General features: G+C 36.1%; 1 protein-coding gene across 1 annotated transcript in view; it reads right to left on the minus strand.

The window, feature by feature from the left end:
- The window catches only part of TMEM135 (transmembrane protein 135), a 243,313-nt gene that overhangs the window by 45,575 nt on the left and 171,135 nt on the right, over nucleotides 1-26,603 (minus strand). The gene's annotated exons all lie outside the window — the stretch shown is intronic.

A 26,603-nucleotide genomic window follows, 5' to 3' on the forward strand; every position in this document is an offset into this window, starting at 1 on the left:
GGAATATGGGCACAGCTAAATATATCTGTTTAATAAAGGTAATCTACTGTACTAGGAAATTCTGGAAAAATATTTCCAAGAAAGTATAATGACATCCTTCAATAAGAAAACAATTTTTATTTAGTTTTACCACTTAACAGGTTAAATAAATCACTAAAGAGAAAGCAATTTTCATACTATCTTAGTAATTTATTAATGTGATCACATGATCATTAACTCAAAGAATATAAAACTTTGAGACATTTTCTTTAAGCAGCGTCAGACATTTAGGGAAACTTAATTTCAACATGTACATAATCAATCTACCACATTTACAAATAGAATTCTATAGTCCTTAGACAGTAAATGTCTCATTTGACTTATATATTTTGCACTGATTTCACTCACAGTTCTGATTGTTTCTCTTACCCATCCTGGTACTCCTGACCTCATCCCATTGATGCTGAGATTATTAAATTCCATCTGTAATATGTATACTCTGTTCTAAATACCAATACACATACAAACCAAAAGGGATGTGGACATAATATTAATATGTTTCAATCTTAATGTTTCAATATTAATGCTTCAATCAATCAATGTTTCAATTGTTCAATAAATAAATCACCTTTACTGAGTACTGAGTACACCTTTACCTGTTTTACCTTGTCCTATAATCTTAACACCACCTGGAAAATTTTTTTTTTCTTTTTTGCCTCTTTGCCTCCAGTAAAAACGAGGTGTCTTAAAGACACATATGCCCTGCAGCCATCTTAAAAGAAGGCTGCTTCTTTACTTACCACTTTCTTCCCTGCTCACTATTTCTAGTTTTATCCCCAATTTCTAGCATTATCCCCAATTCATTAGCATAGATCTTGATCATTTAAGACTCATTCCTTTCTGTCATACCAGCCCTTGTGCCTCATCACTGTTGTATCTGCCAACCTCTCTGTCATTCTCTCTTATTTATCAAAGGCCTTAGAACTTAACCCGAAGTCTTTCTCTCAACTTCAAATCCTTCCATCATTCTGGGTGACTTCAACAATCACATGTGTGATCTATGCAGTACTCTGGTCTTCTCAATTCCAGCTGAGGAACTCCACCTCACTTCAGCCATCTACTTCCATAGTTACTACCATCATCTTGTCATCCTAACTGCTCTGGAATCATTTACTCAAGCAGTTCACCTTGTAACCACCTTCTCCTTTACTTCTAATTCTCTTGAGGAACCACTCCCACCATGACAGGTCTTTGGCCTCTTAAGAGAGTTCCAATTCAATAGCTTCATATTTCTTTCCACCTATCAAACTTTCTTTCTTCACCATCTTCCTTATCCAGCTGAAATTCCATGACATTAGGAAACACTCTACTACCCTAAACTCCTTTGCCATTCAGTCCTTGCATCACCTCCACTGGCAAAACTGCAACCACACATAAAACTACCTACTTTCTCCATAACTATAAAGAAGCAAGTGTGCACTGCTAGAGAAAGCTACACTACAAAATATGATCAGCATGCCCAGATGGATCCTGAACACAGCCCAGCAATCCTACCCTTTTACTCTGATCTACACAAAACAAATATTGCAAAGATTCTGAATTCTATCCAGGCCTTTGGCTCTTTATCCTTAGTTTCATCAAAGATCCTACCTTCTACTTTACTGAGAAACGTAATAGCTAACAGACATGATTTTCCAATAGGAGATTCATGTCTGACAACTTCTGCTTTGCACCATTTTCTTCTTCTTCCCTCCTATTACATTAGATGGTAGTTAAAGCTATGAACATGGGGTAAGTTGTTTACAATGAGAATACAGAGACAAGAAGAGAGCTTAAAACCAAGCTTTGAAGAATTCTAAAATCTGATGGCTGAGTAGAGGAGAATGAAGCTTCAAATCAAACCACAAATTCTGCACTAAAAACAAGTCAGCTACATTTTGTGTCTGTGTATATATATTCACACATTTCACACATTTAAGCTATATTTTGTGCGCATATATACATTCACAAATATACACACACATATATACATATATTTACACAAGAAATTGGTTTTGAGGGCAAATATAACTCTAGGGTTTTCCAACAATATTAAACGTTAGTCCTTTGATAGATGAAGTTCAGCAATGTTATTATTACTGAGGTCCAAAGAAATCCTCTCCCCTGTGGAAATGAAGTAATCTACTTAATGGAATTTAACTATCCAAGAGTGGGGGAGAAACATGAAATTATTACCTTTTGTAGACATAAAACTTTCTACTTGGAACAAAGATAGCTCTTGCTCATCAAGAACATATGTAGATTTAAGATCTTTAACTATAAACAGTAGGCTTCAGGCCTGGGTGGTCTGTGTTATGTCCAATAATATATAAATTGGCCTATCCTCAAAATAAATATTTCCTTTTTCATTACTCTGAGTCATGTAAAAGATTCAATCTTTGTTCAAAAACAGAGAGGTTTTCAATAAAAATTTTTTAGCTTTAAGTCTATATATTCAATAGACAGTTCAGGATACTACTCCTCATTGAATGCATATAGAAAGATCTTAAATGATTTTCTCTGCATCTCAAGGAACACTCTGAGCAAACTGGGAAGATGTTTAATGAGAAACAAATCCTCTTTATGCATACAGTGATTACTGATACTTTTTGTATGGTGTTTCATAAACAGCTATGACCCAGGGGATGAAATGAACTATGTATTACCCTATGCTCCTGTTTTATCTCAGAGATAATGTATTACTGACTATCTGGCATACTGTACAAGCCACCTAAAAACTGGTTTAAAGCTCAACATGTCTTACATTTTCTTTATATATTATATCAAAATGCTAGCTGATTAGGTGAAATGCGTCTCAAAGAATACATGAATATTTTATAAATGATACATACCAATAATTTTCAAGAAGTCCCCAGATCCTTATCAAAATTTGGTATAAGTATGAGAAAAAGTAGCATTCAAATGAAAGGAAACATTTTCTTTTTTTGGAAGAAGAGGAGGAGAAGAGAAAACACTGAAGGGTAATATACTCCGCTTATGTATAATATGGCAAAATGGCTCCATGAAACCATCCAAAGAATTGTTTTTCTCTTTTAGGATGAAAAGAGTACAGTATTCCTCATGCATGATAGGAACTTGGTCTGACTCTCGATTTGTTTCCATACCTGCTTAATGAGTTGGCCAGAAAATATTCACAAGTCATAACAAAGACATATCATCAGAGTATCAAGATTCCAATATCACCATGACCAGATGTGTAGAAGTAAAAACCTTGGCTTCTGGCTGGGTTTCTCACTATCGGTCTATAAAATGAGCATTAAATATTATTTGTTCTAGCTCTAAATGTCCTCCTTCTAAAAAAGCTGATCTAAGTGTGAAACACTTTCTCTATGGAAAGTTAATGAACACTATGAAGAAATGTTTTAGCTGCAACTGGCTGTTCTCCAGATAGTACATATGGACTCAGATGTCCAGTCACCTCCCATATAACTGGATTCTCAAGAACTGCAGTTGTTGAATACCAAAATACTTTTTTCCCTATACAATTAATATGCTACTTTTTTATAGTATTATCTAAGTGATAGAAAATTTTACATTAGTAATACTTAAGTAATACTACAGTTTTTCTAATAACTGAGAATTTGTGACAAACACCATAGCCATCTTGTAACTGCAAAAATCTTTACTGTTTTGGGATAAAATGGAGAAAAAAGCTACACATCATTAATATTAGGGAAGGTAAGATTCAGCTTGAGTTTGAATCCAAACATTATGCTACTATTACTGAATACATTAAATTAAGTTTAAATAAATAGAAATCTAATACGTTAGAGGGAAAAAAATACAAATTTTAAAAAAAACTGTATACTTTAAAAATGAGAGAATAATGGAAAATAAAGAACACATGCTATCTTTAAATTATTCTAGTTAAAAATATAAAAACAGAGCATTTTCTTTTCTCCCCTTATTGTAAGACATTAACAGAAAAGCCATGAGCGTGTGATACAAGAAATCTTTCATGTCCTTGCAGTAAACTTTAAAGTTATCGTTTAAATGTTAGTGACTGCTTCATAAAACAAGTATCTATCTCATCAACCCTTAGATTTGTCCATTTGGGAAGAACATACGTTTTCCATTACAAATGTCTTAAAAAACGGCACTCTTCAATACTTATGTTACTCATACTCCTTACTCTACTATTATACAAAATCCTAGGTTTATCATGTCATTAAAGCAATGACTTGATAATTAGTATTTTATTATAATGTTATTTCAAATGGATCAAAATTCTGGATAATGTACTGTTATTTTATATGCTAATCAGGGTAGCATTAATTACTTAAGAACTCAACGCTCTGATTATGACACAGTCTCACTCAATTCACAGTATGAAACCAATTCTTATATGGTATGCAATTCATGAAAAATATTATAAGACTATTCCAACATAAAGACTATTTCTAAGACTAAACCAGAGTTTGTTTTTAAAATTTTACATTGATATTTGTCACCAAAGATATTTCAACTATGTATTACTAACTCTATAAATTTTGTCCCTTCTACAAAATCAATAATGTATATACAAAGTCTCCTTACACAGATTAGGATAAATATGCAATTGTGGGATTTTTTCACCTCTGCTCCAATTTCAGCTGAATATTCTCTCACGTGGCAAAAATATTCAGGGAGCCCTAAACAAGGAACCAAGAATTTTTCAACTCTAAGACAATGAACAAAATAGGATTTGATAAATTTGCTTCATCAACAACTTTCTATTATCAGATGAGCATGAGACAAACAGCATTTTTACAATTTAATTTATTAGAAGATTTCTAGTCTAATACCTATTCATACAGGTAAGTCACTATGTGCAAGAAATATAATATTAAAGATGCAGAGTTTATATATAAAATATGAACATGAACTGGATAATTAAAGAAGAAATTCAATCTAATCTAATCTACTATATATTGAGGGCCTACACTATAGAAGGAAATGAGGACCCATTTTGATAGGGTACTTCAGTAGGTCTTTGGAATAAAGAGCTCATGCCGTTCAAGAAACTCATAGTGTAAGTGAGTTTTATGTGATATTAAGGAAAATAAAGGGATTTTATAAAAGGATACTATTCACAAGAAAAGGAATAGCTATTACTTTCTAAAATCATTTAGAAAAAGGAAGGTCTTGATAATACATCAGCACCACCTTTCTCAACAAATGCAACATATACACCCTACTATATATAAAATAGATAACCAACAAGGACATATTGTATAGCACAGGGAACTCTAGTCAGTATTTTGTAATAACCTGTAAGGGAAAAGAATCTGAAAAAAAAAGATATATATGTATGTATAACCGAACCACTTTGCTGTACACCTGAAACTAACACAACATTGTAAGTCAACTATATATCAATTTTTTAAAATGCAGTTAGCAAGATGGGATAGGAAGTCCAATATTTTTTGCACCTTCCAGGTTGTAGTCATCAAGCTAAGCATTTAATATATTATTCTACATACATGATCTCATATCCTTACATCATCAGTAGGTATTATCCTGCCCACTTTATGGGTAAGAACACAAAAACAAAAGGATTAAAGAACTTGCTCAAGAATAAGCAGCTAGCAGCAAGCAGTGCATACTTTCACAACTATAGGCAAACTGTGCCCATCAGCTGATCTGCTTTCTCTCCCAACCCCCATGGCATGCAAAGGAAATGCTCAGACAAGCAACCATAAGCCATAGTAGCAACGTAAGTGGCAACAACTAGACAGGTATTATGAGATACCATTAATCTACAGTTTCTAACCTTCTTTTACCTTTCTCTCAGGATCTGTGGGTGCTCATGGTGTTAAACAGCTTTTATAGCTATTACCAGGCCTGGGGTGCTCTACACTCAATGAAACCCAGAAGCTTTACTGCCTAACAATGTCTCCCTCTCCCCCTCCCCAATGTTACTCCATAAGCACACTCATTAAGAATTTAATTACTAGATTCCAACATGCCTTTTTAGTACCATGTTCTTATAAAATATATCTTATTTTCAAAGGCCAAGTGCTCAAGATTAATTTTGAGTTAAAAAAAACTATTATAAGTAATTTGTGTTTTCTAAAGGTCAAATCTTCATTTATAATAGGTAAAGATTTGGCTTTATTCACATAAAAATTGCAAACAATTTTTGAGTAGTTCTGTGTCATTCAGAATATGGTTTTGCAACAGTTAAGGAACAGCCCCCAAATCTCAGTGGCACGATGCAATAAAAATTTATTTGTACTCCACACTGCAAGACCAGCAAGAAGACTACGCTCATTCTAGTCACTCAGGAAACCAGGCTGGCAGATGCTCCATCTTGACATATTTCCTCAATCAGTGAGACAGAAATAAGGGCTATGACAACTCACACACGGCCTCTTAAAGCTTCTGCCTGGAAGTCACATACACCACACTCATTCACATTCCTTTGACCAAAGATAGTTAAAGGTAGCTTCAAGGGTCAGTGAAGCATACGCCTAGCATGTGACCCAAGGTGGGGGGCAGGGGGAGGGTGGGTTTGACAGCAATCTGAAAATATTTGGCAATTAGCACAATGACTACCAAAATCTAATAGATATTTTTTCTCAACTGAGATAAAATATCTTCCTTAACAGAATTGGCACAATCTCCACAATTTACTTCGTATTTACCATGTGTCAGGCACACACAGGGGCCTTACCAGCATTGTCTCCAATCCTCAGCGCAATCAGCAGAAGAGAAACTATTGGTATTGAATGAAGTAACGGGCTCCAAGAGATTAAATAAATTGCTCAAGGTTGCACAGCTAGTAAGTGGTGAAGGTGTAATGTGAATCCAGATTAATGTAATTCTAAAGTTTGCGCTCATTCCACTACAAAATTTGCTAACTTTATGGTACAAGTAAAAAAAGAGAAAAGACTTTAAGGTTACATTTTTCCCCACTTGTAATTCAAACTAAAATGGCAGCATGGATGTTCAGAAATTACTGATGCAGATATAAATAATGGAAAAGAGACTTCTTCCAAGAGACTTCTTCATTTCCAAGCTATTACTGGAGGTAAGGGGGTGGGGTGGGGCACATGGGGAAGAAGTCCCCTGAATACAACTACATTAACTAATACGAATTAATATTTCCAAGAAAATTCAAAGAAAAAAGCCTCCTTTTATCCGGTATTAGTGAAAAGCAGTGAGTCATATTCCCTTTATAAGAGTTCAATTAACTTGTGAATTGTATTGTCTACATCTTGACAGTTTCAAACATAGTTTATATCCTCTTTATCGAAGAAATAAGAAGGACAAAAGATTATACATTCCAAAAACTGAAAATTTTTCATAGTTTTGGCCTGCTAGAGCAAGTTATTTAAAAAGAAAAAGCATCAAGGTTACTTTTTAAAAAATTTTTAAAAGAAAGAACAAAAAGTAAACCGCGCAATAGGTATGCATGATACAAAATTAAATTTGAGATGAATGGCAATTAATTGTTAGATAATCTTTTTCAATGAAATGAAAGAAAAAAGGTATTATCACATAGGTGGTAAACAAAGCCAATCTGTCCTCACAAGAGAATCTAGCCTGTTTGATGTTCGAAAATATAGTATTTGATGTAACACCATTTCAAGTCTGTCACAAATAAAATAAAAACCCAATATGAACATCCTAAATCCTCAAACAAAAGTTCTATTCCAAATACTCTACTGTCAATGAAATGTACTAAGCCTTCAGAGTCAGATTAAATCAAGCCTGAACAGAACTTATAAATTGTCAATAGGATATTAGTTCTTTTACTACATTTGCAATATTACAAAGAGCCAACAAAGAGGTAGACATAATTAACACAAGCTCCTATAAACATAATTCAGAATGTCTCACTTAAAAAGTCTGCGCTAATACAACTGTAAAAATTTTTTTTTTGCAATTGAACATTGCCTATTATATATTCCGAAAATCGTTCATGTTACAAAAGGCTGATGCTTGGTATTATTTTTCTTTCACTAGTATGTGTCTATAAGGAACACTGATTACCACATGCTTCCCACATACGCTGAAGTCACAGAAATTCTTGTGCTCTAACCAGAGAATGATGATAAGTGATGTCATAAGATTGAATTTAAAAAAATAATATAATTGGGTAAGGTAACAATTACAATAATAAGAGTTAACATTTATTCTCTAATTACTATCTACCAAGTCGTTCAAACCTAGCAATAATCCTAGGTCTTATTATCAATCCATTTTAACACAAGCAAAGAACTGAGGCAAAGGGAAGATACTTGTCCAAGATCACACAGTTAGTAAGTGGTATTCAAATCTAAGAAATAGACTCCAATTCCTTCATTCTTAGTCCCCTAAGTGGACCTTTATAAAGATCTTATAAATTACCTGAAAGAGTTTAGAACTTTACTATGAGGGCAAGACATTCATTGAATGGCTTTGAACTGGAAGCATAGGATTGGGACGCTCTCTGGTTATAGTTGGGAAACAAACTGTTACAGGAGAGATAGCAGATGTGTGGAGACCTATGAGAAGGCAGTTGTGGTAACCAGGGCAACAGAGGCCTCGATTATGGAGCAGAGCACCAGTAGTGGGCACCGAGAGAGTCTCAGGGATTCAAGATATATTAAGGAGGTAAAACAGATAATTCTCTGTGATTGAATACTCAAGGAGAAGTTTGAAATGCTGGCCAAATTTCCACCTAGAGGCAAATGAGTACGTGGCATTTCCATTCACACTTGAAGAAAAATAGAGCTCGGTGGAGAAGGGGTTTAGGAAAAGGGTTGAAGCAGAGGCAGTAAGTTCAATTTTGAAAAATTTATTTTGAGGGACAGTGAAACAATTAAGGAAGCAGTTTAATATTTGGACCTGAAGTTCAGGAGGAATCTGAGATATAGATCTAGATTAGGGGGTCATCCGTATACAAATGCTCATTGAAGCCATACAAATACGTAAGATTACTCACAGAGAATATAAAAAGTAAGAAAAGCTGAAGTCTTAGAGAAGAATATTGAATATATAAATACTTAAGGGAATATACAGTTTTAAAAGAGAAGAGTGAAAAGAAGATGAAGGAGTGACTAGACTGTAGAAAAAGTATCAAGGGAACATGACTTCATGGAAACTAAGGAAAAGAGCGTTTTAAGAGATAAAAAGTGGGCAACAATTTCATAAGTAGGTGAGAGACCTTGTAAGATAAGAATATAAAGTGTCCATTAGGTTTAGTTACAGGGTGTCTTTGACGATCTCAGGGAGATCAATTTCAGACGAAAATAAGATTACAGTGGCACATAACAAGGCCAAACAGCAAATGTGGATAATTTATTTGAGAAATTTGCCTGGAAAGAGGAACAAAGAAATAAGGTACCAAAGGGAAGGGTTCTTTTTCCCTCTCCTTCCCTTTCTCCCCCTCTCCCTTCCTTTCTTTCTAACATGTAAAACTAGTTATAAGCATTCCAACTTCTAAGATTTTGCTGATGCTATCAACTATATTTGCATTATTGTCCTCATTACCAACCTCTTGACCTCTTGTGTTTAAATTTTATTAATCTTTCAACGCTTTGATAAGATGTTACTTGTTAGAGAAACATTCGCTACACTTCCTAGTTAAAACTAATCACAGGGGCTTCCCTGGTGGCGCAGTGGTTGAGAGTCCGCCTGCCGATGCAGGGGACACGGGTTCGTGCCCCGGTCCGGGAAGATCCCACATGCCGCGGAGCGGCTGGGCCCGTGAGCCATGGCCGCTGAGCCTGCGCGTCTGGACAGCGGGAGAGGCCACAGCAGTGAGAGGCCCGTGTACCACAAAAAAAAACCAAAAAAACAAAAAAAAACTAATCACAGTACCCTTCCTGTTTGTTGCACTTTGTTCATGCCATTATGTCATGACACTTCACATGCCATATTAAAGTAATTTATGTATAATGTCTTAGTCCATTCAAGGTACTTTAACAAAATGTCATAGATTAGGTAACTTATAAACAACAGAAATTTATTTCTCAAAAGTTCTGAAGGCTGAAAAGTCCAAGATCAAGGCGCCAGCAGATTGGGTGTCTGGTGAGGGCTTGCTTCCTGTTCATAGATGGTGCCCTCTTGCTGGGTCCTCACAAGGCAGAAGGAACAAAGGATCGCCCTTGGGCCTCTTTTATAAGGACACTAATCCCATTCATGAGGGCTCTGCCCTTATAACCTAATCACTTCCCAAAGGCCCCACCGCCTAATACCATCACCTAGGAGGTTAGGATTCTAACATATGAATTTGGTTGGCAGGGGGCGGGGGATACAAACGTCCAGACTATAGCAAGAAATACTTCCTCTGGCAGACTGTGAATCTTTTTAATTACCAAAACACACAGCACCGCACACAGTAAATACTCAATAATAAATATTTCCTGAGTGAAAAAAATCCAACCATCAACTATGTTATTACTATAGCAGATAGAAAAATAAAAGAGAAAGAGGAACTTCACAGAACTGTTCAAACACATCACCAATGCAAGCTCCCACTACCGGGCCTGTGATGACAGGGAGCTGGAGGCACTGTGATCTCGGGGAAAAGGTCACTTACCTCTCACCCTTGCTTCCCAGTGAGGCGTCGGAGTGCAGAACAGAGCTTCCCAGGAGGTGTGCCTGCAGCAAACGACTGAACGACATGACTAAGTCCTAATCCCCTCCTTACTTTGACTTTACATCATGGGGGTGCAGGGGAGACCTCTGGGGCGCCCAGGACCTGCGGCTGTAGGCAGCCTCAGCCGTTTACCCATTATGCTGTAAAGACACGCACTAACATTTTCTATGTATGGCATGACGTCAAAAAGATTGGGAACTACTGGTCAAGTCAGGTGGACTGAGAAATGAAGAGAATAGACTCTGAGGTTAGAAAGACCCCAATTCAAATCCAAGCTGTTTACTTCTAGTTATACAATCATTGGCAAGTTACTTAACCTCTCAAAGTCTCAGTTTCCTCACATGTAAAAGGGAGAAAATATCAGTACCTACCCTAGTGGGTAGCAGGTAGTGGTGAGGATTAACCCAAAACTGTTTATAAAGCACTTAGTGCAGTGCCTGGTACACAGTAAGCACTCGGTAAATATTAGCTAGCCATAATTATTTAATTTTTCATCAAAGCCCCACTATCCACAGATCTTTTCAACTACAAGATAGGGGCAAACTGGCTCTGAAGCTATGAGAGACACAGCCTAGTATGGTGCAATTTTTTTGGTGGGGGGGGGCCACGTCATGGGGCTTGCAGGATCTTAGTTCCCCAACCAGGGATGGAACCTGGGTCCCTGACAGTGAGAGTCCTAACCACTGGACTCTCAGCTAATTCCCCAGTGTGGTGGATTTTTTAAGTCATACGAGCTTATGCGACTTACATGTAAAATTCTTAATAAATGACTCCTTCAAAGCTGATAAAATCTAGATAAAGATCTCTTCTTCAGATTCATCATATTCATCTCTCTCACTACTGTGTTGTTAGCTCTTCCCGTAAGAATTTTAAACTTTTCCTAATTATGCTACGTACCCAGAAATCTGACTTTCTGCACTATATTTCCTACAGAAAAGTATTACAAATACGTGAGAATATAGATAGGTTCAACTTGGGGTACATTAGCATTTTTTTCATTACTTTATGCTCCAAATAAAATTGGGTGCTGAAAGCAAGTGTGATGTGCCCAAAATGTGGTCTTTCTAATCACTCTCACTTTGTAGCTGACCCCTTACAGAGAAGACATAACTGATAGGTGAACAAAGTGGGAAGAAGATGCTGGAAAGAAGAGGTATGCTGAATCTAAACAAAAGGTTCAACAGCCAAGAATAGGGAACACAACTTTATAGGGTTAGAAATAGGGCAAGAGGTCAAGATCTGGAGCAGATCTGGATATTATTAACCAGTAAAAACAGTTAAGTCCAAAGGAATTATGATTTGGAAAGAATTTTAGACAAAACAGAACCTATACAAGGTACATATGATCACCCTAATATCTATCTAATTCATGTATGGAACAAGAAGAAATAATATTTGATCGCTGGGATGAGATTAAGCAGAGCAGAGTTAGAACTCATATTCAGCAAGCTAGAAAAGGAGACTTGTGGGAAGATAATGTTTTAGACACACAGTAAAATTCTAGTCGATCTCTTTTATGACAACAGCTGTTCGTAACATTCCAATTTCTGCTTTATGTCAGAGTTTCATATTTCAATTGTAGCTTATTATTACTGTGGCCAATTTGATTTGAAAAGTAAGAATGTCAAATCTATATTCTATAACATAGTTTCAGACTCATGAAATTTCAAGTACTTCACAGCTTTAAAAAATAACAACCCCCTTTTATAAATCTCTTTGGAAACCTAGCCTATTTTTTCCAACAAAATGAACTTCAATACTAGAAATAAAACAACATTCCCAAAGGTAATAAACACAGAATAAAATTTAAGATGTTTCTGATTTCCTACATGAAATTAATATACCTTAAATTTAGAAGATTGAATTTAAATGACAATTGACTATATCCAGTGAGCTTAAGCCTGGAAATACACTGCAGAAATTAAAATAACTGAAATCCTTAAAATGTACAAACAGCTGTTCAAATAAAGCTTTAATACATATCTGTTTACGTTTCATAAAGGAAGCAGTGTTCAATTCACGATAAAAGATCAGAGATGATTATAAATATATGCTAATGTAGAGTTTCTTCCTCTTAAGAAATTATTAATAATGTATTAGGAAGTAGTAACATAAATTTAATTCTGTTCTAAAATACTAGTCATACACACATTTGTCACACTTAATATGATGAATACTTAACGTTAAGTGCCATAGTGCAACGCTAGTTATTTCCTTGACATTCTGTATTAAAACAAAAAAAGCAGGAAACAAAACAAAACCAAAAAGATAAGAAAAGAAACAGGGTGGAGAAGAGGGAGGGAGGGGAGGAAGAGAGGGAGAGAGAAAGAGATTGAAACACAGAGACAGAAAGCATAGCCATGTGACTACAAAGTAGCTTTTATCCTCCTTTCTGGTTTAAAATCTAGTCACAAGAAGGGAATTCCAAAGATCCCTAATAGCAGCAATCAGAAATATTTATAATTTTAAATAGAAAGATGAATAATCCCATGAGATGGTATTACTCATATAGTTAAAACTATTTCATACATAAAACCCAAAATACCCATTAACAAAATTTTGAACTAACTTCTATCTTCCTCAATTTCTAGGTCTTTCTGTTTAATTTAATTTCTCTCTCAAAAAGGCTTTCCATCACACTGTAGTATTTAAGAGTACAAAGCAAACAAACAAAGAAAAACCTGAATCTTTGTATTTAAGAGTACAAAAATAACTGAATCTTTTGCTATGTTCTTCACATAAATTTCAAAGTATTCGACTGTTTTGAAATAATTTACGGTATTTAAAGTAAATTATTCAAAATTCTACTTCTACCTCAGTTTCTAACCACTGAATGAGCTAAGACAAATCACAAAAATCCTCAGAGATTTCGTTTCTTCACCAGAAAAGTGACAATGTTGTGATACATAATCTCTAATTTGCTCCCCACTCTAAAAATCTATGATCCTCTGAAACATTAAGTCTTGGTATTATTCACTTGAAAGGAAAATACTTTCATGAAACTTTGCAACATACCAAGCTCACTGAAAATAACACTGAATCAGCATATATGCCATGAATTCTTGAGCCTCAGTTATTTTTAGGCTAGAATAAATAAGCATCAAGATATATGTAAAATATATAAACTGGTTCCTATCATAAAAGTATGACTCTGAAGTTTGGCTCTACTAGGATAAATAAAATGCAAAAAAACCCAATTTTTTTAAAAGTAGAAACCAAATCTTGAGGACTTTAAGGCATTGAAAAAACATCCTCAAAGAATGGAAAAGAGGACAGTTGATGATGGTACTGCAGAGACAAAAGATGTTAGTAAATATATACATATATTATTTTTTTGCGGTACGCGGGCCTCTCACTGTTGTGGCCTCTCCCGTTGCGGAGCACAGGCTCTGGACGCGCAGGCTCAGCGGCCACGGCTCACAGGCCCAACCGCTCCGCGGCATGTGGGATCCTCCCAGACCGGGGCACGAACCCGCGTCCCCTGCATCGGCAGGCGGACTCTCAACCACTGTGCCACCAGGGAAGCCCAGTAAATATTTTTTAAATGTGCTCTTTACAGTAAAAATTCTCTTATGCAATCTCCATTTAAGAGATTACATTTAATAAGATAAATTATCTTAGATTCTCTATTTTCTCTGTAAAATGTTCTAACATTAACATTGACTGCTGGAAGATAAAACACCCACTACTAAATATGACCACATACGTCAGTTCACACTAGTTGAGTTACATGCTCGCCAAGAATCAGCTGTGCTTATCCCCAAATGTGTTTATGTCATTTGTATTTGTTAATGTAATTATGTAAATGACCTACATATTACATAAACCAAAAAGGAAAAAAATTTTTCCATGGAAACTGAGTTTACTGTTTTGGAAAGACAATACCTTGTAAGTATGATTTATACAACAAAAACAACTCAGAACCCCAGCTGTGGAACTCCAACTCAAACAAAATGCCTCGGTAAATGAGCAGATATTTGTCTGTGCTATGGTGAAATGAAGTACTTAAAGTACACATGTATGAGCATCTTGGAGATGCTGTTAGTAAAAAACAAATCTCATGTCATTGCCATGAGGACAGCTTACCCTAAATAGCTTTTATCTCCTCAGCTTGGATATCAGTATGAATACATGCAAAGCAGAACTGCCCTAACTGACTCACAGACCTGCAATGGGGCACAGAGCTGACCCAGCCAACTTGTTTGTTATATGCCACTACAATTTTACAGTTGTTGCTTACATAACTGCTGACTGATACAACACTAAACAGGAAAAAATAAATATTAATAGCATATAAATTTATAGGAGCATATAGCTCCTATAAATCAGTGCAAAAAATTAAAAAATAAATAATGAAAAAAAAGAAAAAATAAATAAATAAATAAATAAATAAATAAATAATGGGTAGAGGGCATGAAATCAAAACGACTAATAAACCAATGAAAAGACGTTCCACATCACTAGTCATCAGGGAAATACAACGTAAGGCAAAAATGAGGCATTACCTTTTATATTATTTGATTGACAAGGTAAAAATCACTGACATGAACTAAGATTGGGAGTCAACAAGCACTCTCGGAAGGAAAGTAGATTGGTGGTGCCTTTTATGGAGGACTATCTGGCAGTATTTACCAAATTAAATACATCCAGTATATTTGACCCAGAGAATCCATTTGTAGGTAACTATCCAGCCTACGGAAACAATGGAACATGCACACAAAGATATTTTTAAAAGAATGTTCACAGTTGTACAGTTTGTAATAGTGAAAAACTGCAAACAGTATAAACGTTAATAGGGCTTCAAGTATTACTTATAGATTTATAATTTTTTGCAGCACCTAAAAACAATGAGGTAGATTCATATATAGTGACATATAGACAGAACCCTAAAATACATTATTAGAGAAGTACTGCAGAAAATACATAATATGTGATCCTATTGTAAAAAATAAATATAGACATAGGTACATAGATATGTATAGAAAGAATTCTGGAGGGATATATGCCAAAATGTCAAGATAGTTTTGAATGAAAAAAGAAGCAGGAAGAGGGAGTTGGATAAAGGGGGAAAGAACTTTCAATTTTTACTATATACACTGATGTTATTTGAATTTTTTGAAAGAACTTAGCAGTGTATTACTTGTACAATTAACAAATTATTAAAAAAAAGAGGAGACTTGCTAACTTTTAGATCAGAAAAGTCTCTCATCCATTCACCTATTGAATAACAGACTCATCATTTTTACCCTACATAGATAACGCGCAGTTAAAACTGGGGTAAAAAAAGTAAATTACATCTTAAAATTCTGAAAGAAGTTGATGCTGAGAAGAAAGTTAAGAGGGAGAAAAGGAGACCTAATAATCTTTAAGCATCTAAAGTGATTATATGAATAGCTGTTTTCTATTTCAACTGAGAAAAGGCCCTTAGGGTGAGCCCATTCCCTTTTAGTAGAGATTTGGGATATTCGGGAAATATGTCCTGACTCTTCATGCTGTGAACTACTAGAACTGGTTAGCAAGAGAGGCAGAGGGATTAAATACTCAGGATTTTTTTTTTTTTTTAGTTGCAGGTTTTAAGGAAAATTTTATCATTTATTTCTTGATGTGACTCACAGCTTTGCTACTCAGAGTGTGACCCCAGGTCCAGCAGCCCTGGCATCACCGGGGAACCGAGAAATGCAGAAGCTAACACCCTGCCCAGACCTACTGAACCATAATCTGCATTTTTAATAAGATTCCCCAAATGATATGCATGCACACTAAAGTCTGAGAACTCCTTTAGAGCCCTTACATCAGACATTTACATTTGTAACAGTCCATATGTCTCGAACATTTAACAAGTGCATACTTCGGAATCGGTAAAAAGAAATATTTCATTTGATAACAAAACCTTTCTTTTTCATCCTTATAGATACTATTTCTGCTTTTCCAAATAATGAAAAAAGTAATACAATTTTTTAAGGCCTATATTCTTTCAAGGTGAAAGCCATATCAGTCCACATCACCTTCTTTCACACAGTTCTTCTAATCATTAAAATACAATAAAAGACTATGAGAGATGTAAGCTAAAATCCAAAAGAAATAGATAATAACTTCAATAAAGTGATCAAAAACTTTAATGATCTTTAAATTCTCAGAACTCAAGTAATTTCAGTTTGGTTGGCCTGCTGTAATAAATCTCCCTACATGTTTCATACCAGTAGAAGCTGCTGGTGATTTTACAAGATGAGGTGAGGAGAGTCTCATCTTTCATAAGAATCCCTGAAAATATCCTATAATGACACCCTGCGAGGAAGTTTTGTCCAAAATATCAGGATTGGGAATTATCCAATTCCAAAAGCATTTTTTAACACTCAAGCAAGAAAAAGAAGTCAGGATAGCAACTGTGCTAATATTAGAGCTTGATGTTTTTGTGATAGAAGAAATCAACGTGATGAGCTCAACTGCTCTCCATCATCTAATTCTGAATATCATTATTCTTCTGAACATGCCCAACGAGCTCAAAACCGTAAGAATTACATACTCCATTTCAGTGAACAAATCTCTTCAGAAGCATTCCAGGGCAGCTTGGATTCAGAGGTCCTGGGCTGCCGCAAGCCACTTATTCTCTAAGGCCTGAGAACCCAAAGCTATGTTCTTTTATTTTACGATGACAGGAACATGACAAACAGCCAGCATTCAGTCACCATCAAGGCCCCACCAGTACAAAGAGGCTTTGTGATTGACAAGAGAATATAAAAAAGGGAGGAGACCCACTTTTTCCTTCCTCTAGGGAAGACTCCAGCTGAAATTTTAGAACTTAAAAGCGTCTCCCATTTAGACTAGTTCACCTTGCAGGTAAATACTTCCTGGTTCAGTGACTCAGTCACACATGAGAAACAGAATCTGCGCTGAAGATTGATAATGGTGGAAAAATATTGTTTTACTGTGAATTTCAGCTCAGGGCAGCTGTGATATACTTCCTCTTCTAGTAAGCTGTCACTGAACCAGTACAGCATGAAAAGTAGGCTTCATACATGGATATTTCATTTGACGTTTTAAGGATACAGATTGGAATCAATCCAAATATTTCCCATTTTTGCTATCTGTGATTTCTTGAAAAAAATCTAGATTCGATCATGAAAAAGGAAAAATATGATTAATTGAATATTAATATTTCCGTCTATGTCCTTGGATTCATTTCAATAAATTTCCATGAGAAGGACAGTGATTTTGAAACACCTCCCCCCAAATAAACAGAAAATACAGCAAAATTCTTCTTCAAAATAAAATCAATATCGCTATATAATCAAATACAATCTACGAAATACATACTCAAAATATAGTAATCAGGTTGTGAACTGATAATGTATATTTCCAAAGACTGTAAATTTAATTTCCATTCAAACCCAACTGGAATGTATTAGCAGTGGACTTCATGGGTATTTAAAGGGCATTCTGATGGTCACAGTCTTTAAATGGCAATTGGTGACTTTTCAGGTTGATCAGCAGTAATGCATTACACTGAGACGTGAGAATATATTCACTAGAAGCCTAAACATTTCAGATAAATAAATGTATCTCCAGTTTTCAATCTTGTCTTTCTCCACCTAATAAGGACATTCGATATTATACCACGTCTGCAGATATTTCTGAAATTAGTCTTCGTTGGCAGTCCTATAAAATTTTTTTTTTAACATCTTTATTGGGGTATAATTGCTTTACAATGGTGTGTTAGTTTCTGCTTTATAACAAACTGAATCAGTTATACATATGTTCCCATATCTCTTCCCTCTTGCGTCTCCCTCCCTCCCACCCTCCCTATCCCAGCCCTCCAGGTGGTCACAAAGCACAGAGCTGGTCTCCCTGTGCTATGCAGCTGCTTCCCACTAGCTATCTACCTTACGTTTGGTAGTGTATATATGTCCATGCCTCTCTCTCGCTTTGTCACAACTCACCCTTCTCCCTCCCCATATCCTCAAGTCCATTCTCCAGTAGGTCTGTGTCTTTATTCCTGTTTTACCCCTAGGTTCTTCATGACATTTTTTTCCCTTAAATTCCATACATATGTGTTAGCATACGGTATTTGTCTTTCTCTTTCTGACTTACTTCACTCTGTATGGACTCTAGGTCTATCCACCTCATTACAAATAGCTCAATTTCATTTCTTTTTATGGCTGAGTAATATTCCATTGTATATATGTGCCACATCTTCTTTATCCATTCATCCGATGATGGGCACTTAGGTTGTTTCCATCTCCGGGCTATAAACTTTTTTTAAACTGTACTTTTCAAATATTATTACCAAGTAAAAAACACCCTAACTCATAAGTATCAAAGACAAATTTCTGTCTTATTAGGACAATGTTGTAGTAACAATCTCATATAAACTTGTGGCATCTACTGTAAGCTTCCTCATTACTTCCCATCTAATTCTAAAGTGTAGTGTCTCAGAACTAAGAGTATGCATATTTTAAACGGCAGTTCTGACAATTCTGGAAAGAAAGCTGGCAAGCTTTGTGGTGCACTTGTCCGTCATTCTCCATGGGAGCACTCCTCCTTCAAATACACTTGAGAAGAAATTAAGTTTCCTGGGGTTCTCTCTCAAGAAATGCCTACGTACCCACAAAAACACAGTAGCATCCCTGAGATGTGGCAACCAGAGGAATGTTAAATGGTGATAACACAGAAACACCATGCCGCTGTGCAACAAAGATCTATTTCCAGATCAGAGTTTTATAACAGCTTAATAGATATAATTCACATACAACTCACTATTTAAAGTGTATCATTCAATGACTTTTTATATATTCACAGGCCTGTGTAGCCATCGTCATAATTACTTTTTGAACATTTTCATCACCGTTTATAAAAAAAATACCAATTAGTAGTCATTCCCCATTCCCCAAAAGTCTCCTAGCCACAGGCAACACAAATCTACTTTCTATCTCTATGGATTTGCCTATTCTGGACATTTCATATAAATGGAATCAAACAATATGTGATCTTTACAGCTCAGAGTTAAATAATAAAAACAACTAATTTTATTGAGAGTTTACAATGTGGCAGTCATTTAATACTCACAGTAATCCCATGAGGTGAGTACTTGTTATTATCCCCACTTTAAGATGAGAAACCTGAGGCACAGAGAGACTGAGCACCTGACCCAATATCACAAAGAAGTTAGATGGAGAGGGTTTGAACCGACACAGTCTGGCTCAAGAGTGCATGCTTTTAACCAACTCTGCTACCTTAGACTGCCCCTTGATTAGCTCTAGGAAAACTCCAACAGTAGAAAATAATGGAAACAAAGAGTCAGGCGTGAAGAAAACAGTGAATTATAGCATTCCTCATAACTGGTAAAACAAGGAATTAAACTTAACTGCTTCCAATCTGAGCAAAAGTCTAGTCTAAGAGCTTTCTATGATCAGTAATACATGTCACTGTTACTCATGAAAATAAAACTGCAACAAGTTTTTGAAAGGCAGCTGACCATTTCTGACATGATTGTGTCCCATTAAGTTCTTACTTTAGTAGTTGCATTTTAAGTGCATACCATTTCTCCATACAATATTTCCCTTTGCCTTCTACTAAAAGCAATAAACATTTATATATGTTAAAAATTTCAGAGCCATTTCTTTATCATAGCCCAAGTACCTCAAAGGCTAGCAGGCAAAAAGTGAAAACAGACTTGCCACAACTTTCATCCATAGATGGAGAACATTCACCCAACGGGCAGAATAATGTTCTCCCCTCAAAAAGAAACTCACATTACAGTCATGTGACCTGGTAATAAGCCTTGCATTCTTGGAGGAAGTGATTCACAACATTTATGAACCTATGTTTTCTCACCTCTTCTATTTGCTTTGAAGAAAGCAACAGTCCTAACATTCTCTTTACTTTCTCTTTTCATAGGACAGATTTTGCATTTTTTAGTAAGCTGACTGGTTTTGGGTGCCAACTACATTAGTACCTTGTTCCACCTGCATATATTTTCTGAGGAATATTGCTTTCACAAGCCCGTGTCGACTCATTAAAAACTCACCTTTTAAGAATGACAATGAACTTAGGAAGCCAAAGGCATTAGATTTTTCTACTTCCTACCTTTTCTATATATCAGTCCTCTTTCACTTAAACTGTGTGTCCAAGGCTTTCAAACAAAGCTTCAATTTCCTCTTAATCATTTATCATGATCTCTTCCAGATAAGTAGGTTTAACAATCTAGCCATGCATGTAGACATTTTGGACTGAATCTTAGACCATTTCTCTTTTCTTTCCCATTCCCCAATTTGTCAATCTCTCTTGCTTGTGCAACCTTCTCTTAACCACTTAGTCTCTCTTGTCTAAATAAGTAAATAGACAAAGAAAAGAAGGAATACAAAAGGAAAACCCTTAATCCTATTACAACTTGCCCTATCTTTCTCCTCTCAAACTTTCTGAGTTTATTATACTCATTCTACTTCCACATCTCACACTTTTTTACATTTTCTTTTATTTATTTAAAAAAATTTTCCCAAGTTTATTAGGAAATAATTGACAAATATAATTGTATTTTAAAGTATACAACATGTCACATTTATTTCTCAATCTACTATCCCAACTCAACTACAGAAGTTTCTCTAGCAGGTCACCACTGATCACCAGGTTGCTAGAGCAAAGAAACAGCTCTTAACCCTTACCTTACTGCATATGTCTACAGCATTAACACTAAATATAATTTCATTCCTCAAGTTCCCTATTTTAATTAACTTTCTTTCCTAGTTTAAAAACAACAATCACTACTCGCAGCTCTATTTTTTTTGCTAAGATAACAATCACTGTGCTAGGTGCTCACATGTATTAGTCCAGTAGTTTTTCACATGGCTGGTTGTTACCCATTAGTGGATCGAAACAGCTTTTTAATACAATTTTTTTTTTTTTAATTTGGCTGCGGTGGGTCTTCGCTGCTGTGCGCGGGCTTTCTCTAGTTGCGGCGAGCGGGGGCTACTCTTCGTTGCGGTGCGCAGGCTTCTCATTGCGGTGGCTTCTCGTGTTGTGGAGCACGGGCTCTAGGCGGGCAGGCTTCAGTAGTTATGGCACATGGGCTCAGTAGTTGTGGCTCGCGGGTTCTAGAGTGCGGGCTCAGCAGTTGTGGTGCACAGGCTTAGTTGCTCCGCGGCATGTGGGATCTTCCCGGACCAGGGCTCGAACCCGTGTCCCCTGCACTGGCAGGCGGACTCGTAACCACTGCACCACCAGGGAAGCCCGAAACAGCTTTTTAAATAAATGAAATAAATTAGAATAGAAAATATCCAAATGTATTACACGTAGCAAGGTTACATACTATTCTGGGAAATTTATGGGTCTGCATGAATAGTCACAATATAAAAGGTAGTTCTGGGACTTCCCTGGCGGTCCAGTGGTTAAGACTCCACACTTCCAATGCAGGTGGCACGGGTTCGATCCCTGGTCAGAGAACTAAGATCCTGCACGCCGCACGGCGAGGTCACAAAAAATAAAGGTAGTTCTTACTTTGGGTGACATCCAAAAAAGTTGGAAAGATGTTGCTTCTTATGTAATTCTCACAATCCTACCTATGAGGTCCATATAGCAATTTACACTTTTTAATAATGAAGAAGCTGAGGTATAGAGAAGTTGTATAATTTGTCCAACATCAAACTGCTAGTGTGACAATCAAGAATAGGCTCTATTGGGCTTCCCTGGTGGCGCAGTGGTTGAGAGTCTGCCTGCCGATGCAGGGGACACGGGTTCGTGCCCCAGTCCGGGAAGATCCCTCAGGCCGCGGAGCGGCTGGGCCCGTGAGCCATGGCCCCTGAGCCTGCGCATCCGGAGTCTGTGCTCCGCAACGGGAGAGGCCACAATAGTGAGAGGCCCGCGTACCGCAAAAAAAAAAAAGAATAGCCTCTATTTATCTCCTGAACTCCAAATATACAAATGATATCTGTATTTCTCTGTGTGAATGTCCTAAAAGCAACTCAATCTCAGTCTTTGCTAAACCTGTATGTAATTTCCACACATTTTCTAATTTGCTCACCTTCTAGTGTTTTGCTCTTCCTCATCCAAGCAGGAATCCTCCTGTCTTAGATAAATCAACTCTTCATCATGTCATTACCATAACCCTCAGTCATGTCCTCACCATTTCTCTCCTGAACAACTGCAGCAGTTGTCCTCCCATTACCTGTTATTATGCCCCCTCCAAACGCCTAATTCATTCTCTGCATTGCTGGAAGTAATCTCCTTGAACTAAAAATCTAATTATTTAGGGCACACTCTCCCAAACCTGAAGAAAACTTTTAAGCTCCAAATGCCATATATAATTTTCTAGACTGGACTTTTGTGTAGTTTTAGGCAATACTTTAAAAAACAGAACCTAACTGATATTTATAAAGGATTTTTAAAAAATGAGTAAATGGCTGAAAGACCCAGATCAAAAGTTCTTTACTTTTTGTTAGTTCAAAGATACAGTTCATGTAAACAGATTCAAGGACAATCATAAATGTCTTTCACTCAAGAACTATAGGTTGTCCAGCCAATAAATAGTGTCGTTTTTGTAAATTAAAAAAAAACAACAACAACACTACATCCATATGTTGAGACTAATGAAATAGTTTATTATTTTTGCCTTCACAGAATAGCACAAATTCATGGAAGAGCAGTCATCAATACTGTTTCTAAATATGTATTTAAAGATATATATGCATAAAACACAACTACAATAAACTTTAATTTGCACTGGTTTCTAACTAAAAATCCAATGCTTTCCAATGTTTATGGCAGATTAAGGTAGGTCTATTGTGAATCAGTCATATATAGTCTGTAGATTATCTACTATGACAAGTCTGAGCCTTTCAATCTACATGTTTAAACAAACTGCTGCCTTTGCACAGGCAGGTGGAAAGAATTTCTAGCTAGGCACGCACTAAGATGGGATCAAAGTTGTCGTAATACACTTTATGATACTATTTTAAATTAAAGAAAAATGAAGCTCAATTATTTCATTTTTCTAAAATATTAGTGTTCTTCATACACAGATCACTAATGCTGAAAACAAAACCAATAAAATGTTTAAAAGGGTTGCATGTTTCATTGTTTTTTTGTGAGCAGGATTAAGTGTAACAGTTTTGTTGTAGTGTCTGTGTTATTGTTGATTCTTTCCTTTGCTTCTCAATTAAAACAAAAAAGAGCTGGTGGTTCAAAAGAAACTCATTTCTTTTCTCCACATGACTGTTGGGAAGATCCTAAGCAAGACTGAATCAATAATTATGATGAATCCTTTTACTTAAAAAATAAAAAATTAGGTTGCTTTACCCATAAATGCACACTTGGAAGTAAAGAAATGTTTTAAAGAGATGCATTAGGCAAAATATTCTATCAACTTTTCAACTATGACTCCTGCTTGGCAGGAGTGACAGACATGCCCTGAGGCGAAGCTGTGACAATAACATACAAAATAATAAAATGCTTAAACAAAGGAGGCAGAACTATTATGAAGAGTGCCCCCCTAGGGTTGAACGGAGAGTCTTTTTCTTTCAAAACACTCTTCAAAATATTGTACCCCAATTTATATCAATAGACAGCTGGATGGCTGGGTGGCCAGATGGCCAGCTGGCTAAGAACTGGAACAAAAACCTGAAAAACACTTTCTCTTCACATATTACCTTTCCTCCACCCAAGCCTCTGAAGTGTTCCCAGGATTCCATTTGAATATAAGTCATATTTTTGGCATACAGATTAAAAATCAAGATCACCATGTATGAGATAATGTATGTGAAAAGAACTATACCTATAAAATAACTATTAAGAGCTATGCAAAAGACATTTTCATTACACATTTTAATAACCATGGTTTCAATACTCTGAACATTGTGTTGCTTTTTAAGTAAATTCATACTATAACCATCACATCCTATGTCACTTTTAGAAAATACTTATGGAACTACTTCCTCAAGTTCTTTCTTTAAAAAAAATAAAATTGGCACATTTTTCTCTCTATTGAAAGGGGGTTCTCATTTCCCTTTTTCCCACTTATGGGTTAGGATAAAAACACAAGTTGGGGTTTCCCTGGTGGCACAGTGGTTGAGAGTCCGCCTGCCGATGCAGGGGACATGGGTTCGTGTCCCGGTCCGGGAAGATCCCACATGCCGCGGAGCGGCTGGGCCCGTGAGCCATAGCCGCTGAGCCTGCGCGTCCGGAGCCTGTGCTCCGCGACGGGAGAAGCCACAACAGTAAGAGGCCCGTGTACCGCAAAAAAAAAAAACCAAAAAACACAAGTTGACATTTCTAACATAAAATGTTTCCCTTATCCTCTTCTTAAAAAAGGTTACTATAAATGGAGTCATAGGGACAATATCATTTGATATTTACTGATCTAATTTCATGCAACTAGAATTAAAATTATTGTTAATAAATGGAATAAATGTGTCCTCAAATATCTACAATATATTTAAAATAAAGTTTGAATTTTAAAAACAAAATATTCTAATGGAATTAGACTTGCTAACTGCTATTGTTCATTCTAAACACTTGTTAGAGTTCAGACAAACATATAACATTGTTTTCTTCGGTTGCAGTACTTTATAAATGGTTTTATTTTACCATTTACCAAACCTCTTTTGTTGAGTTATTCAAACTAACTTCTGCCAAGAACACTAGGAATTTGGTGATAGTGCTTCTTTTTGGAGAAAAACAACCCCTTTCCTCAGAAAATTGAAAATGTTTATCTTGGCACTAAAACCTTGTATTGAGCCTTCTGGAAAGTATTTTAAATTGTTGTTTTTAACCTAGACTCTGTGACTGAAACAGGAAAAGGTTCCGTAGCTCTGCACCAAAATACATATTTATAGGGTTGATTTTCTTTCTACACCAAAAATACTAGTTTGATGGCAGCAGTTTTCAAAGTATAATATCCTAGGACCATGCCTAACATTGGGCATTATCACTATATTCAAGACAATTTGTTTTTTAAACCTCAAAAACTTCTGATGTCTAAGAAATGCTAAATGTTGATCAAATATGCTATAAGTGCCATATTGGGAAGGACTGTTTCACTTAACTACCTGGTCTGTTAGGAATTTTCACACACAAAATAAATTTTATTTGATACTGTAATTTCCTCCTGTGCATGCCAACAAAAGATATGTTCCTAAGTCTTTATCTTTTTGTTTTACATTTCTCCCACTAGGTATGCTTTAGCTTCAGATTAGACAGCATAAAGATAAATCCTTGAACTTTTTGCATTACTGTCCTAATAATGTGTCTGAATACAATTAAGAAATCTTTGGCAATTGATGAAATGAAAGAGTCATTGTTCTTAACTCCCCTACCAAACCCCTAAATTGCTAGAATATACGGAAGAGACTACAGGAGTTGTAAGGTGTATATGAAAGTATATTAAAAATGGTAGGTCATACAATTTCACAAAGACCCCCAGATAGCTGCAACGATTTTTCAGTCGCTAATAACTGACATAGAATACTATGCACTCCATCATGAATACGTCCTTCCCACCTTAAAAACTTCATCCATTTTTTTCCTTCTAACAGCTTGTCTGTCCTTTACAAGAAAAATTACAGCACCATCATCATTTTATACTTGCATATAACATTTTTTATAGTTAAAGGAAGTTCAAATTATATCATTGTGCTTATCAAGTATTTATTAGAATGTTCTGACAGGAAATTAGTTGTTTAAACATTCTGCTATGGTTGAATTGCCTTATTTAGGTTAAACAAAAAAAGATAAAGATATCTACTAAATACATCTTACTAAAATCCATAACTGTTTTTTTCAATCAAGTGCAATTTTTTTTTTTTTTTCCCCCGGTACGCGGGCCTCTCACTGTTGTGGCTTCTCCCGTTGTGGAGGCACAGGCTCCGGACGCGCAGGCTCAGCGGCCATGGCTCACAGGCCCAGCCGCTCCATGGCATATGGGATCTTCCCGGACCGGGACACGAACCCACGTCCCCTGCATTGGCAGGTGGACTCTCAACCACTGCGCCACCAGGGAAGCCCTCAA

The sequence above is a fragment of the Neophocaena asiaeorientalis genome, unplaced genomic scaffold (genome assembly GCF_003031525.2).
Source record: "Neophocaena asiaeorientalis asiaeorientalis breed wild unplaced genomic scaffold, Neophocaena_asiaeorientalis_V1.1 scaffold946, whole genome shotgun sequence".
Taxonomy (NCBI): Eukaryota; Metazoa; Chordata; class Mammalia; order Artiodactyla; family Phocoenidae; genus Neophocaena; species Neophocaena asiaeorientalis.